Raw genomic sequence first — 14,390 nt, 5'->3', positions numbered from 1 at the left:
ATGCATCATGTATAAGCTAAAAGAGTGTCCATAGATCCTCTATGCACTCAATGTGTCCAGACTGGTATGCATCTGTGTTACTTTTATTTCACTGGATAGGAAAGCTTAGTAACATTTTATGTGTTAGACCAGATTTATCAAAGAATGTCTACAGTAGAGCTATTTTCTCACGTTTATTTGGTTGGTGGGTTTGACTAGTGTGCAACTTATTTATCAAGAAGGTGCAGCAGAATGATGAATTTTGCGCAGCTCTGCTGTGGGTGGGAAAAATTCTACCACATACACTTTTTCTAGACGCTTGTGAGGGTAGTAGACACTTTCCTGGGTCCTGAATTTCACAGGTTAGGTGTTTTTAATTATTTTCACAGAGCTGCCGGGACATTTTTACTTGCATTTTAGACGCTACAATCAAATTTGATTGCGGTGTCTAAGGGGTTAAAGCCGGGCATCCCCGTGATCGGTGATGTCTGGCATTAGAGATGGGTCCTGTTGGCAGATAGCCGCCAGGACCACCCAGCTATGACCCGCACTCAGCTGCTGAGCGCGTTTCATAGAGGGGGAGTGGGATGCTGTTGTCCACAAGGGGTTAAAGGTTGAATTGTGGAAATTATTCTCATGCCTACTGGTAGTTGGTGTAGCTTTGAGCCTAAAAAAGTACCTTCACACACAAAATAGCGACTTTTGACAAAAGTCATAAATGATAAATACATGACCACTGCATGGGCAAAAAGAAAAAGTTCTATGAGTAGGCAAAATGAGTAAAACTGTCTATATCAAATGTCGCATAAAAGTCGCTAAATATGCTGCTTGTGCCTGAACTGCGCCAAAATATAGACAAAAAAATGCTCTAAAAACAATAATAAATCTCCCCCTATATCTTTTAGAACATCTTTTATTAAAGAATGGACATTCAATTGGATTCTCTTATCAGGATAGACCCCTTTATGACACCACAACTAATCACTGCAGGTCCTCAGCAGGAAATGTATTGTTTCATGGTGATCATGCAGATCATTGGTTATTTATGTCAGACAGACAGCTTCAATCCACCATAGCAGCAGATGTTCTCATAGAGCAGCTCTTGAATGGGGGACCACCCTCCATGATGTCCATATACAATAACTGGGCATACGTATATGAATTGTCTTCATGAGATAACGCCATTAAGTTGGTGTATTTAGGGAAAAGCATGATGTTTCATTTCACTGTGCCAAAACCGCCATTTGGGGTGTATGTTTAAAATGTGTGATCTATGCAAATGTAATATGTATACAAACATAAGGCTGTATCCATTACCATGATGTGTCCTAGTCACATGGTACTTCTGAACCAGTTAGGCCCAGGGCACCTTAATATGCAGAAAGTGTTTGTAACAGGTGCTGACAGTTCTTTCCCTTTCCATTATGTAAGTATTAATATACGATCTTATTCTAAAGGGTGTACACTTGGTCTTCTTTTATTAGAATGCAACCCTTGTGCTGACAAAATGCCAAGCTCCCATGATAATCCTTCCAAGTACAAGTTAGACCCCAGAACACAATGAATGCAGGGGAAAGGTCACTGAATGTATCTTAAGAATTCGGAATAGAACAAAACAAAACTGGAGATTATGTGAAACTGCAATGACTGCAAAATAATGTAGTGAATTTGTGGGTTTTTTTGGTTTAAAAAGACCATTTTTATATAACCTATTAGAGAGTTAAAGGGGTACTCCGGTGGAAAACTTTTTTTTTTTTAATCAATTGGTGCCAGAAAGTCAAACAGATTAGTAAATTACTTCTATTAAAAAATCTTAATCCTTCCAGTAGTTATCAGCTGTTGAATACTACAGAGGAAATTCTTTTCAATTTGGAACATAGAGCTCTCTGTTGACATCACGAGCACAGTGCTCTCTGCTGACATCTCTGTCCATTTTAAGAACTGTCCAGTAGACATGTGCAATTCGTTTCGGAACGAATACTAAACTTAACGAATATCGAATATTTCCGAAAAAGAATACGAATATACAGTTAACGAATGCATTCGTTATCAGTAAACCGAATGTAAGGAATGAATTAGATTTTTTTCATTGGGTTTACCTGAGGAAAACTTGCCTTCCTACACAGAGAAAACTGCAAAAAAAGGTGAAAACAACAAGAATCCTAAGGTAACACCTGCTATTTATTACAAAAGAGGATCAGCAAGTGAAACTAATGTGCATTTCGTTTAGTAACGAATGCTAAATTTAACGAATTTTACAGATATAACGAAAGATCCGAATTAACGAATGCATTTGATGTTATTAACGAATGCATCCGAAAACGAAAGAAAATTTTCGCGGATGCATTCGAAAACTGAATATGACGAATGCACAGCATTCCGAATATTCACGGAACCGAAAATTTTTAAGAAACGAAAACGAAAAAAACGAAATTTTGGGTTCTGCACATGTCTACTGTCCAGAGTAGGAGAAAATCCCCATAGCAAACATATGCTGCTCTGGTCAGTTCCTAAAATGGACAGAGATGTCAGCAGAGAGCACTGTGCTTGTGATTCAGCAGAGAGCTCTGTGTACCAAAAAGAAAATAATTTCCTCTGTAGTATTCAGCAGCTAATAAGTACTGGAAGGATTAAGAAGTAATTTACAAATCTGTTTAAGTTTCTGGCACCGGAGTACACCTTTAACCCCTTAAGGACAATGGACGTACTCCTACGCCCCCATTTCCGAGTCCTTAAGGACCGAGGACGTAGGAGTACGTCCTGTCCTTTCCCGGCCCCCTGCCGCTAGCCGGAGGGGAGCCGGTGCCCGATGCCTGCTGAAATCGTTCAGCAGGCATCGCGGCATATCGCCCAGGGGGGTCATTATGCCCCCCCATGTCGGCGATGGCCGCAGATCGCTGGACAATTCAGTCCAGCGATCTGCGGCGATTCCGGGTCAATCGGGTCTCCAGTGACCCGGTGACCCGGAATTACTGGCTGATCGGGGCCGTCAGAGACGGCCCCGAACAGCCAGAGCCTGCAGGGGTGAGGTGGCACTGGTGCCACCTCACGATCGCCCTGATTCGTCGGCCGGATTACCGGCCGACGAATCAGGGCGCCTGCTGCGGGTTTCACTCCCGCACCCGCTCCGCCCCTCTTCCGGAGGACGTGAGCGGGTGCGGGACGTGCACCCCTGGTGCTGGGGACCCCGATCCCAGGCGTTAATGTTGGGATCGGGGCCCCAGGAGCGACGACGGCGGCGGCGGCGAGACTGACCTGTGCGGCGATCAAGCAGCAGGAGGTGAGTGACAGCCTCCTGCTGTTGCTTAGCAACAGCTCCCAGCATGCAAAAAGGGCATGCTGGGAGCTGTAGTTATGCAACAGGAGGAGGCAGACCACCACAACTCCCAGCATGCACTTATGGGCATGCTGAGACTTATGGTTTTGCAACAGCTGGAGGCACATTCTTTCTATGGAAAAGTGTACCTTCAGCTGTTGTGTAACTACAACTCCCAGCTTGCACAAACAGCTTAAGGGCATGCTGGGAGTTATAGTGGTGCATCTGCTGGTTGCATAACTACAACTCCCAGCATGCCCGTTGGCTGTCGGTGACTGCTGAGAGTTGTAGTTTTGCAACAGCTGAAGGCACACTGAGTTAAGTAGCAAACCAGTGTGTCTCCAGCTGTTGCATAACTACAATCCCCAGCATCCCCAGCCAAAGTAGTATGCCTCCGGCTGTTGCATAACTACAACACCCAGCATGCCCTTCCGCTGTCCGTACATGCTGGGGGTTGTAGCTTTTGCAACAGCTGAAGGCACACTGGTTGCAAAACACTGAGTTTGTTGTCAAACTCGGTGTTTCACAACCTGTGTGTCTCCAGCTGTTGCAAAACTACAACTCCCAGCATGCACTGATAGACCGTACATGCTGGGAGTTGTAGTTTTGCAACAGCTGGATGTCCCCCCCCCCCAATGTGAATGTACAGGGTACACTCACATGGGCGGAGGATTACAGTAAGTATCCGGCTGCAAGTTTGAGCTGCAGCTAATTTTCTGCTGCAGCTCAAGCTGCCAGCGAGAAACTACTGTGAACCCCCCGCCCATGCGACTGTACCCTAAAAACACTACACTAACACACAATAAAATAAAAAGTAAAAAAAAACTACATATACACATACCCCTACAATAAAAATGAAAAACGTCTGGTACGCCACCGTTTCCAAAACGGAGCCTCCAGCTGTTGCAAAACTACAACTCCCAGCATGCACTGATAGACCGTACATGCTGGGAGTTGTAGTTTTGCAACAGCTGGATGTTCCCCCCCCCCCCCCAATGTGAACGTACAGGGTACACTCACATGGGCGGAGGATTACAGTAAGTATCCGGCTGCAAGTTTGAGCTGAGGCAAATTTTCTGCCGCTGCTCAAACTGCCAGCGAGAAACTACTGTGAACCCCCCGCCTGTGCGACTGTACCCTAAAAACACTACACTACACTAACACAAAATAAAATAAAAATTAAAAAACACTACATATACACATACCCCTACACAGCCCCCCTCCCCTCCCCAATAAAAATGAAAAACGTCTGGTACGCCACTGTTTCCAAAACGGAGCCTCCAGCTGTTGCAAAACAACTACTCCCAGTATTACCAGATAGCCACTGACTGTCCAGGCATGCTGGGACTTTTACAACAGCTGGAGGCACCCTATTTGGGAATCACTGGCGTAGAATACCCCTATGTCCACCCCTATGCAATCCCTAATTTAGGCCTCAAATGCGCATGGCGCTCTCACTTTGGAGCCCTGTCGTATTTCAAGGCAACAGTTTAGGGTCAGATATGGGGTATCGCCGTACTCGGGAGAAATTGTGTTACAAATTATGGGGGGTATTTTCTGCTATTACCCATTTTAAAAATCTAAAATTTTTGGGAAACCAACATTTTAGGTAAAAAATTTTTTTTTTTTTTTTTTTACATATGCAAAAGTTGTGAATCACCTGTGGGGTATTAAGGTTCACATTACCCCTTGTTACGTTCCCCGAGGGGTCTAGTTTCCAAAATGGTATGCCATGTGTTTTTTTCTTTGCTGTCCTGGCACCATAGGGGCTTCCTAAATGCGGCATGCCCCCAGAGCAAAATTTGCTTTCAAAAAGCCAAATGTGACTCCTTCTCTTCTGAGACCTGTAGTGCGCCAGCAGAGCACTTCTCACCCCCATATGGGGTGTTTTCTGAATCGGCAGAAATTGGGCTTCAAATTTTGGGGGGTATTTTCTGCTATTACCCTTTTTAAAAATGTAAACATTTTGGGAAACCAAGCATTTTAGGTAAAAAAATGTTTTTTTTTAACATATGCAAAAGTTGTGAAACACCTGTAGGGTATTAAGGTTCACTTTACCCCTTTTTACGTTCCCCGAGGGGTCTGGTTTCCAAAATGGTATGCCATGTGGTTTTTTTGTGGTTCTGGCACCATAGGGGCTTCCTAAATGCGGCATGCCCCCAGAGCAAAATTTGCTTTCAAAAAGCCAAATGTGACTCCTTCTCTTCTGAGACCTGTAGTGCGCCAGCAGAGCACTTTTCACCCCCATATGGGGTGTTTTCTGAATCGGGAGAAATTGGGCTTCAAATTTTGGGGGGTATTTTTTGCTATTATCCTTTTTAAAAATGTAACATTTTTGGGAAACCAAGCATTTTAGGTAAAACATTTTTTTTTTTTTTACATATGCAAAAGTCGTGAATCACCTGTGGGGTATTAAGGTTCACTTTACCCCTTGTTACGTTCCCTGAGGGGTCTAGTTTCCAAAATGGTATGCCATGTGGTTTTTTTTTGCTGTCCTGGCACCATAGGGGCTTCCTAAAGGTGACATGCCCCCCAAAAACCATTTGACGCTCCTTCCCTTCTGAGCCCTCTACTGCGCCCGCCGAACAATTAACATAGACATATGAGGTATGTGCTTACTCAAGAGAAATTGGGTTTCAAATACAAGTAAAAATTTTCTCCTTTTTACCCCTTGCAAAAATTCAAAAATTGGGTCTACAAGAACATGCGAGTGTAAAAAATGAAGATTGTGAATTTTCTCCTTCACTTTTCTGCTATTCCTGTGAAACACCTAAAGGGTTAATACACTTATTGAATGTCATTTTGAATACTTTGGGGGGTGAAGTTTTTATAATGGGGTCATTTATGGGGTATTTCTAATATGAAGACCCTTCAAATCCACTTCAAACTTGAACTGGTCCATGAAAAATAGCGAGTTTGAAAATTTTGTGAAAAATTTCCAAATTGCTGCTGAACTTTGAAGCCCTCTGGTGTCTTCCAAAAGTAAAAACTCATAAATTTTATGATGCAAACATAAAGTATACATATTGTATATGTGAACCCAAAAATGTTTTATTTTGAATATCCATTTTCCTTACAAGCAGAGAGCTTCAAAGTTAGAAACATTTTCATTTTTTTCATCAAATTTTGGGATTTTTCACCAAGAAAGGATGCAAGTTACCATAAAATTTTACCATTAAGTTAAAGTAGAATATGTCACGAAAAAACAATCTCGGAATCAGAATGATAACTAAAAGCATTCCAGAGTTATTAATGTTTAAAGTGACAGTGGTCAGAATTGCAAAAAACGCTCCGGTATAAAATGGCCTGGTCCTTAAGGGGTTAATGGAGTGGGATTTCTCAATCAGCGTGAAGATTTGCTACCAAAAGCATATAGCTGTATAAACTGTCCTATCCAGTATTACACAGACAACTCATTGATTTGAGTGAGAACTTTAAAGGGGTACTCCACTAAAAAAAAACTTTTTTTTTTTTTTTTTTTTATAATCAACTGGTGCCAGAAAGTTTAACAGATTTTTTAATTACTTCTATTTAAAAAATCTTAATCTTTCCAGTACTTGCTGTTATAATCCACAGGAAGTTATTTTCTTTTTGAATTTCCTTTCTGCCTGACCACAGTGCTCTCTGCTGACACCACCTCTGTCCATTTTAGGAACTGTCCAGAGTAGGAGCAAATCCCCATAGAAAACCTATCCTGCTCTGGACAGTTCCTAAAATGGACAGAGATGTCAGCAGAGAGCACTGTGGTCAGACAGAAAGGGAATTCAAAAAGAAAAGAACTTCCTGTGGATCATAACAGCAGCTAATAAGTACTGGAAGGATTATAATTTTTTTAATAGAAGTAATTTACAAATCTGTTTAACTTTCTGGCACCAGTTGATTTAAAAAAAAATGTTTTCCTGTTGAGTACTCCTTTAAAGGAGTACTGCAACCATAGACACTTATCCCCTATCTGCAATCTCCCGTATGGGAACCCGGCATTACCACGGCTCTGCGCGGCTAATGCGCGTGTTGTCGACCTTACTGAAGTTAAGGACACGCCCCCTCCATACAGCTCTCTGGGAGAGGCAGGGATGCACGAACACTGCCACTGCATCTCCGCCTCTCCCACAGAGATACATAGAGGAGGCGTGTCTGCCAGGGTGTCATGCTGCGGCTGTCATGCCTCCTGCACGGGAGAGCTGCGTCATAGCCGGGGCCCTGTACAGGAGATCGTTGGGGGTCCCAGCGTTCGGACCCCCCATGATCAGAAACTTATCCCCTATCCTGCAGATAGGGGATAAGTGTCTATGGTTGCAGATCTCCGGATCTATGGTTGCAGATCTTAAAGGGGTACTCCGGTGGAAAAAATATTAAACAGATAATTTACAAATCTGTTTAACTTATCAAGTTATCAACCACCTATATATATATTTAAAGTCCATTTAGCCTGATAAGATGTTGTGGATTGCAGAAAGTATGCGGAGAAGAAATTGTTGGTATGTAAAATGCATGAGTCCAACAGTTCTCAATAGCTGGTAGATCTTATGCACGGATCTACCAGCTATTGAGAACTGTTGGACTCATGCATTTTACATACCAACAATTTCTTCTCCGCATACTTTCTGCGATCCACAACATCTTATCAGGCTAAATGGACTTTAACTATATATAGGTGGTTGATATATTATTGTTAATAATTCAATTTTTTTTATATTAATTTTAATTTTATTCAGCTCACATCTGGCCCTGCCCAGATGTGTATAGTTTATCTTATTGGTTATTAATAAATGTATATCTAATTTATCCCTGATTCAGGTTTATTATATTATATTATTATATTTTATTACTTTACCATATATTATTACTTATACCATATTTATTACTCTTTCAATATCATTATTTTCTTCTCTTCAATATGTAGGTTACCTGCCCGTTTAGGAGTAGGTAACCCTGACTGTACGGAACGGCAAGGGTTAACAGAGAGCCCAATACAGTTCCCCCCTCCCCCCTGCTTTCCGGGGTTGTAGGAGGGGGAAAAAGGCACGCCCAAGGTATACTTAGGTCTATCTCACCCCCTGGTGATTCCTTTTGGACTTACCAGCGCTCTTGAGAAGACAGCTTGCTCCGGAGATGGCTGACGAGGCTGTTTGGACTGCTATCCGGGAGCGGGTGCTGGCTGACCCAGACGTCTTGTCCCAGCTTTTGGCTGGGCTAGGGCTTCCTGCTGCTGGGGCTGCTAGTTCCTCTGGCCCGGTAGGTCCTGCTGCGAGGGGGCAACGGACCGCTCGGGCATCGCGCCCTCCGGCGCGTCTGAGCCTGAGCCCCCCTAGATCTTCAGCTGGTTCCAGGAGGGGGCGCTTTGCTGCCCGCATTGCCTCCTCAACTGTAGGTTCAGGGCCCGGTGCGGCAGTGGCCGCGGCCCGGGCCGTAGATCCACCCCTTCCGGGTCATGTGACCCAGGAAGCTGGGGGGAGTTCGTCTGCAGCTTTGCGCGCTTCCCTGCAGGTCCCGGCGGTCACAGGTACCTCAGAGCGGCCTGCATTAGTCTCCCGGCCAGTGTTAACCCCTGTACTACCAGCCATTATGGGTGCTGGTGCCCCTGATCCATCTCATGCTTCCTCCTCTGCAGAGGAGATTCCCGATACTCCTCTTGCCACTGCTCGGGTTCCCATTAGACCCCAGGGTGTACCTGTAGTTGCTGGGGACCCTCTGCAGCCACCTGTCCTAGGGAGTGGTAGTGTGGATCCTCCTTATGAGGATGCTAGTGATACTTTGGGGTCCCAGGCTCATGGCCCACCGCCTTTAGATGCTGTTGCTAGTTCCCCCTTGCTTTTTGGCGACAATGTGCGACAAGTCAGTCAGCCACCGCGTGACCGAGTACCTTATAGGTCAGAGGGCCGTTCCCGTCCTAGATGGTCGCGGTTGTCCTCACGGGGCTCCAGCCGCTCCGGATGGAGCAGATCTGTTGGGTCATGTAGGCATCACCGTAGGTGTTCCCGCCGGGAGTCCAGGAGTAGGGTGCGCTCCCGTAGGTCCCGCTCGTCCCGATGGCAGTCTCCTTCTTCATCTGGTCGCAGCTTGTATCGCTCAGGGAGTCGGGAGCGCCGCTCTCGCAGACGCGAGGGGGGGAGACGTCATTCAAGGTCCCCCAGGTGGGCCTCCCGCGGTGGCAGTCGGCCCCATGCGGTGTCTGATCCGGCTCCTGTGCGGGTTGCTGATCCAGTTCCTGTGCCTGCATCTGATCCGGTTCCACCTCCTGTTGTTCCTGCGCAGACCGGTGAGTTCGATTTTTGCCGGTGCGTGGGTGCAGGGGGATGGGCCTGCTGCTTTGTTGTCTACGCTTAAATCTGTTTTGTCTAGTCTAGTTACCAACAAGCCGGCGGAACGTGTGGTTCCGGCAGCGGCCAGTAAGGCATCCCCGGTTAGGGTTGGGGTTTATAAGGATATATTCCGTTTTTTGTGGTGTTAGCCCCTTAGGTGTACATGTTGATGAAGCGGTAAAGGAAAAAATTTGGTCGAACCAGTATGTTGATCTGTGGTTGCTAGTGTCTGCGGACCAACATACGATTGACAAGGAACGTAGGCCTCAGTCGGAAATTTTTTTTCCTTCTAGGCCTAAGGTGGCAAAGACCATGGGCAATTGGTTACAGGCATTTGCAGTTTTGGGGTGTATAAGCATCCGGAGCGGTGCTCTGAGCTTTTTATTTACATGGATTCGGTGTATAGTGCTTATAAGGCTCATGGGGGCTCTGCGTGGTGGCAGTATGACGAGGAATTTCGTCACCGCTTGTCTTTGCAGCCGGATGTTGGTTGGGGAGTTAAGGCGACCGATGTCTGGTTGCGTTTAATGATGGCTCAGAGGGCTTCAGCAGGGAGCCACTGGTCAAGCCGAGACTGCCGGGTTGGCGGCCGTGCGACGACAAGGGGCTTGCTGGTTGTTTAACGAGGGACATTGAGGGGCATTTACTAATCTTTTACTATGTAGTCTGGTTTTTACCCTGTTTTTTTTTTTGACTATGTGCGACAAATTTACTAAATTGTTGCACGGCATTAATAAATTTGGCGCACACAGGCAAAAGTGGGAAATTTACTTTATGTAGTAGAAAAAATTGTCTGTTCCTTTTTTCCTGCTGTCTGAATAGGTTTGGCTGCTAGGTTTCCTTCTGGATCTTTTGTTTTTGCGTTTTTTTTAGCTTTTTCACCACATCTAAATAATTCAATAACTACAGTGGTCCCTCAAGTTACAATATTAATTGGTTCCAGGAAAACCATTGTAAGTTGAAACCATTGTATGTTGAGACCATAACTCTATGGAAACGTGGTAATTGGTTCTAAAGGCACCAAAATGTCATCCAAAAATAGGAAAAAGTGACAAAGAAAAATAAGTAGATAACTAATGTAGATAAAGCAAATCCTTACATATAAAAGTAATAAAGATCTGCTGGGAGCTGTAATCACTGTCTATGTCAGTGTTTCCCAAGCAGGGAGCCTCCAGCAGTTGCAAAACTATAACTCCCAGCATGCCTGGACAGCCAAAGGCTGTCCGGGCATGCTGGGAGTTGTAGTTTTGCAAAAGATGGGGCCACCCTGATTGGGAAACACTGGTCTATGTAGAGGACAGGAGCGTCTTCAGGGGTCCTGTACAGTACAGGCAATGTCCCAAACAAGTAATGGAGTCGCCCTCACCTGGTGTCCAAAAGAGCAGCTAACCCTGATACAGGTAAAGAGTACAGAACATGTAATACCAGACACCAGTCAGTGCATACACTTCAGTAATACAGGGGTTTTACCAGTGAATGCCCATTTTGATTGGTTGGTTCTTCCTGCCATTGACACGTTTCACAGATCTGGACTGTCTGTAGCATTGTATGTTGAGTCTGGTTTCAACTTACGATGGTCCAGAAAAGACCATTGTATGTTGAAACTATTGTATGTTGAGGCCATTGTAAGTTGAGGGATCACTGTAAATTGTAGTCATGGCTCAGAAGTGGTAAACGGTGTTTAGTGTGTGTGTGTGTGTGTGTGTTTATTACATTTTTTTAACACAGTTTTTTTCTCCCTAAATGTACTTACACTTTTTTTTTTTTGGTTACTTCTTCTACAGATCTGTGTATCCTGTGGACTCCTTCGAATTCGGTGGACTACTTCGACGACCAGCGTTTTTCTTTGCTTGATATTAATAAAATAGTTAACGAGGGCTTGTGGGGGAGTGTTTTTTTGTCATAAATTTTTTTTTAAACCTGTTGTGTTTTTTTTATTTTACTTTACTAGACAGGCTTAGTAGTGGAAGCTGTCTTATAGACTGAGTCCATTACTAAGCCGGGCTTAGCGTTAGCCACAAAAACAGCTAGCGCTAACCCCCAGTTATTACCCCGGTACCCAACACCACAGGGGTGCCGGGAAGAGCCGGTACCAACAGGCCCAGAGCGTCAAAAATGGCGCTCCTGGGCCTAGGCGGTAACAGGCTGGCGTTATTTAGGCTGGGGAGGGCCAGTAACAATGGTCCTCGCCCACCCTGGTAACGTCAGGCTGTTACTGTTTGGTTGGTATTTGGCTGAGAATAAAAATATGGGGGACCCTATGCGTTTTTTTAATATATTTAATTATTTATTTAAAAAAAAAACGCATAGGGTCCCCCCTATTTTCATTCTCAGCCAAATACCAACCAAACAGTAACAGCCTGACGTTCCCAGGGTGGGCGAGGACCATTGTTACTGGCCCTCCCCAGCCTAAATAACGCCAGCCTGTTACCGCCTAGGCCCAGGAGCGCCATTTTTGACAATCCAGGCCTGTTGGTACCGGCTCTTCCCGGCACCCCTGTGGCGTTGGGTACCGGGGTAATAATAGGGGGTTAGCGCTAGCTGTTTTTGTGGCTAGCGCTAAGCCCAGGTTAGTAATGGACTCTGTCTATAAGACAGCTTCCACTACTAAGCCTGTCTAGTAAAGTAAGAAAAAAACACAACAGGTTTTAAAAAAATTTTATTACAAAAAACACTCCCCCACAAGCCCTCGTTAACCATTTTATTAAAATCAAACAAAGAAAAACGCTGGTCATCGAAGTAGTCCACCGAATCCGAAGGAGTCCACAGGATACACGGATCTGAAATGAGAAGAAAACAAAAAAAATGGGTTAGTACATTTATTATCACCTGCTCACACATCTCCCGCCCCGCACGACTACAACTGCCAGCATGCCCTTACAGTAAGGACATGCTGGGAGTTGTAGTTGTGTGGTGCAGGAGATGTGTGCGCAAGTGACAAGCTTGTCCCCTGCCCCCAGCTGCAGGACTATAACTCCCAGCATGCCCTTACAGTAAGGTGGGGCGGAGGCCGGGCACAGTGTTTCCCAACCTGGGACTTGTAGTTTTGCAACATCTGGAGGCACCCTGGTTGGGAAACACTGTTTTAGGCCAGTGTTTCCCAACCAGGGTGCCTCCAGATGTTGCAAAACTACAAGCCCCAGCATGCCTGGACAGTCAAAGGCTGTCTAGGCATGCTGGGAGTTGTAGTTTTGCAACATCTGGAGGCAACCTGGCTGGGAAACACTGGCCTAAAACAGTGTTTCCCAACCAGGGTGCCTCCAGATGTTGCAAAACTACAATTCCCAGCATGCCTGGACAGTCAAAGGCTGTCTAGGCATGCTGGGAGTTGTAGTTTTACAACATCTGGAGGCAACCTGGCTGGGAAACACTGGCCTAAAACAGTGTTTCCCAACCAGGTTGCCTACAGATGTTGCAAGACTACAACTCCCAGCATGCCTAGACAGCCTTTGACTGTCCAGGCATGCTGGGACTTGTAGTTTTGCAACATCTGGAGGCAACCTGGCTGGGAAACACTGGCCTAAAACAGTGTTTCCCAACCAGGTTGCCTACAGATGTTGCAAGACTACAACTCCCAGCATGCCTTGACAGCCTTTGACTGTCCAGGCATGCTGGGACTTGTAGTTTTGCAACATCTGGAGGCAACCTGGCTGGGAAACACTGGCCTAAAACAGTGTTTCCCAACCAGGTTGCCTACAGATGTTGCAAGACTACAACTCCCAGCATGCCTAGACAGCCTTTGACTGTCCAGGCATGCTGGGACTTGTAGTTTTGCAATATCTGGAGGCAACCTGGCTGGGAAACACTGGCCTAAAACAGTGTTTCCCAACCAGGTTGCCTACAGATGTTGCAAGACTACAACTCCCAGCATGCCTAGACAGCCTTTGACTGTCCAGGCATGCTGGGACTTGTAGTTTTGCAACATCTGGAGGCAACCTGGCTGGGAAACACTGGCCTAAAACAGTGTTTCCCAACCAGGTTGCCTACAGATGTTGCAAGACTACAACTCCCAGCATGCCTGGACAGCCTTTGACTGTCCAGGCATGCTGGGGCTTGTAGTCTTGCAACATCTGTAGGCAACCTGGTTGGGAAACACTGTTTTAGGCCAGTGTTTCCCAACCAGGGTGCCTCCAGATGTTGCAAAACTACAACTCCCAGCATGCCTGGACAGCCAAAGGCTGTCCAGGCATGCTGGGAGTTGTAGTCTTGCAACATTTGGAGGCACACTGGTTGGGAAGCTTGCGCAACTTACCGGCTTCTGTAGGATCCAGCGCTGCACGACACTGCCGCGCGACAGTGCCGCGCGACAGTGCCGCGCGACGATCTCCGACAGCGATCGTCGCTGGAGCCTCGGAAGGGTAAGTGAACGTCTTCGCCGGTCCCCTTCAGCTGTTTAGTTTTGCAACAGCTGGAGGACTACAGTTTACAGACCACAAACCAGTGGTCTGCAAACTGTGGCCCTCCAGCTGTTGCAAAACTACAACTCCCAGCATGCCTGGACAGCCAATGGCTGTCTAGGCATGCTGGGAGTTGTAGTCTTGCAACATCTGGAGGCACCCTGGTTGGGAAACACTGTTTTAGGCCAGTGTTTCCCAACAAGGGTGCCTCCAGCTGTTGCAAAACTACAACTCCCAGCATGCCTGGACAGCCAAAGGGTGTCCAGGCATGCTGGGAGTTGTAGTCTTGCAACATTTGGAGGCACACTGGTTGGGAAGCTTGGGCAACTTACCGGCTTCGGTAGGATCCAGCGCTGCACGACACTGCCGCGCGACGATCTCCGTCAGCGATCGTCG

At 45.9% G+C, this 14,390-nt stretch overlaps 1 protein-coding gene across 3 annotated transcripts in view; it reads right to left on the bottom strand.

Annotated features, from left to right (window-relative positions):
- FAXDC2 (fatty acid hydroxylase domain containing 2) overlaps positions 1–14,390 on the bottom strand; it is a 125,881-nt gene that overhangs the window by 65,186 nt on the left and 46,305 nt on the right. Inside the window, exon 1 of one of the 3 annotated variants that reach the window (XM_056516815.1) lies at positions 8,376–8,392. The exons of the other annotated variants lie outside the window; for them this stretch is intronic. The gene's annotated coding sequence lies outside the window, so the exon portion shown is untranslated. Of the gene's footprint in view, positions 1–8,375; positions 8,393–14,390 lie in introns of those variants that run through there. 3 annotated transcript variants of the gene reach the window in all.

This window comes from Hyla sarda, chromosome 4 (genome assembly GCF_029499605.1).
Source record: "Hyla sarda isolate aHylSar1 chromosome 4, aHylSar1.hap1, whole genome shotgun sequence".
Taxonomy (NCBI): Eukaryota; Metazoa; Chordata; class Amphibia; order Anura; family Hylidae; genus Hyla; species Hyla sarda.
Note: the sequence above shows the minus strand (reverse complement) of the source record. Positions and strands in the feature narration are given on the sequence as shown.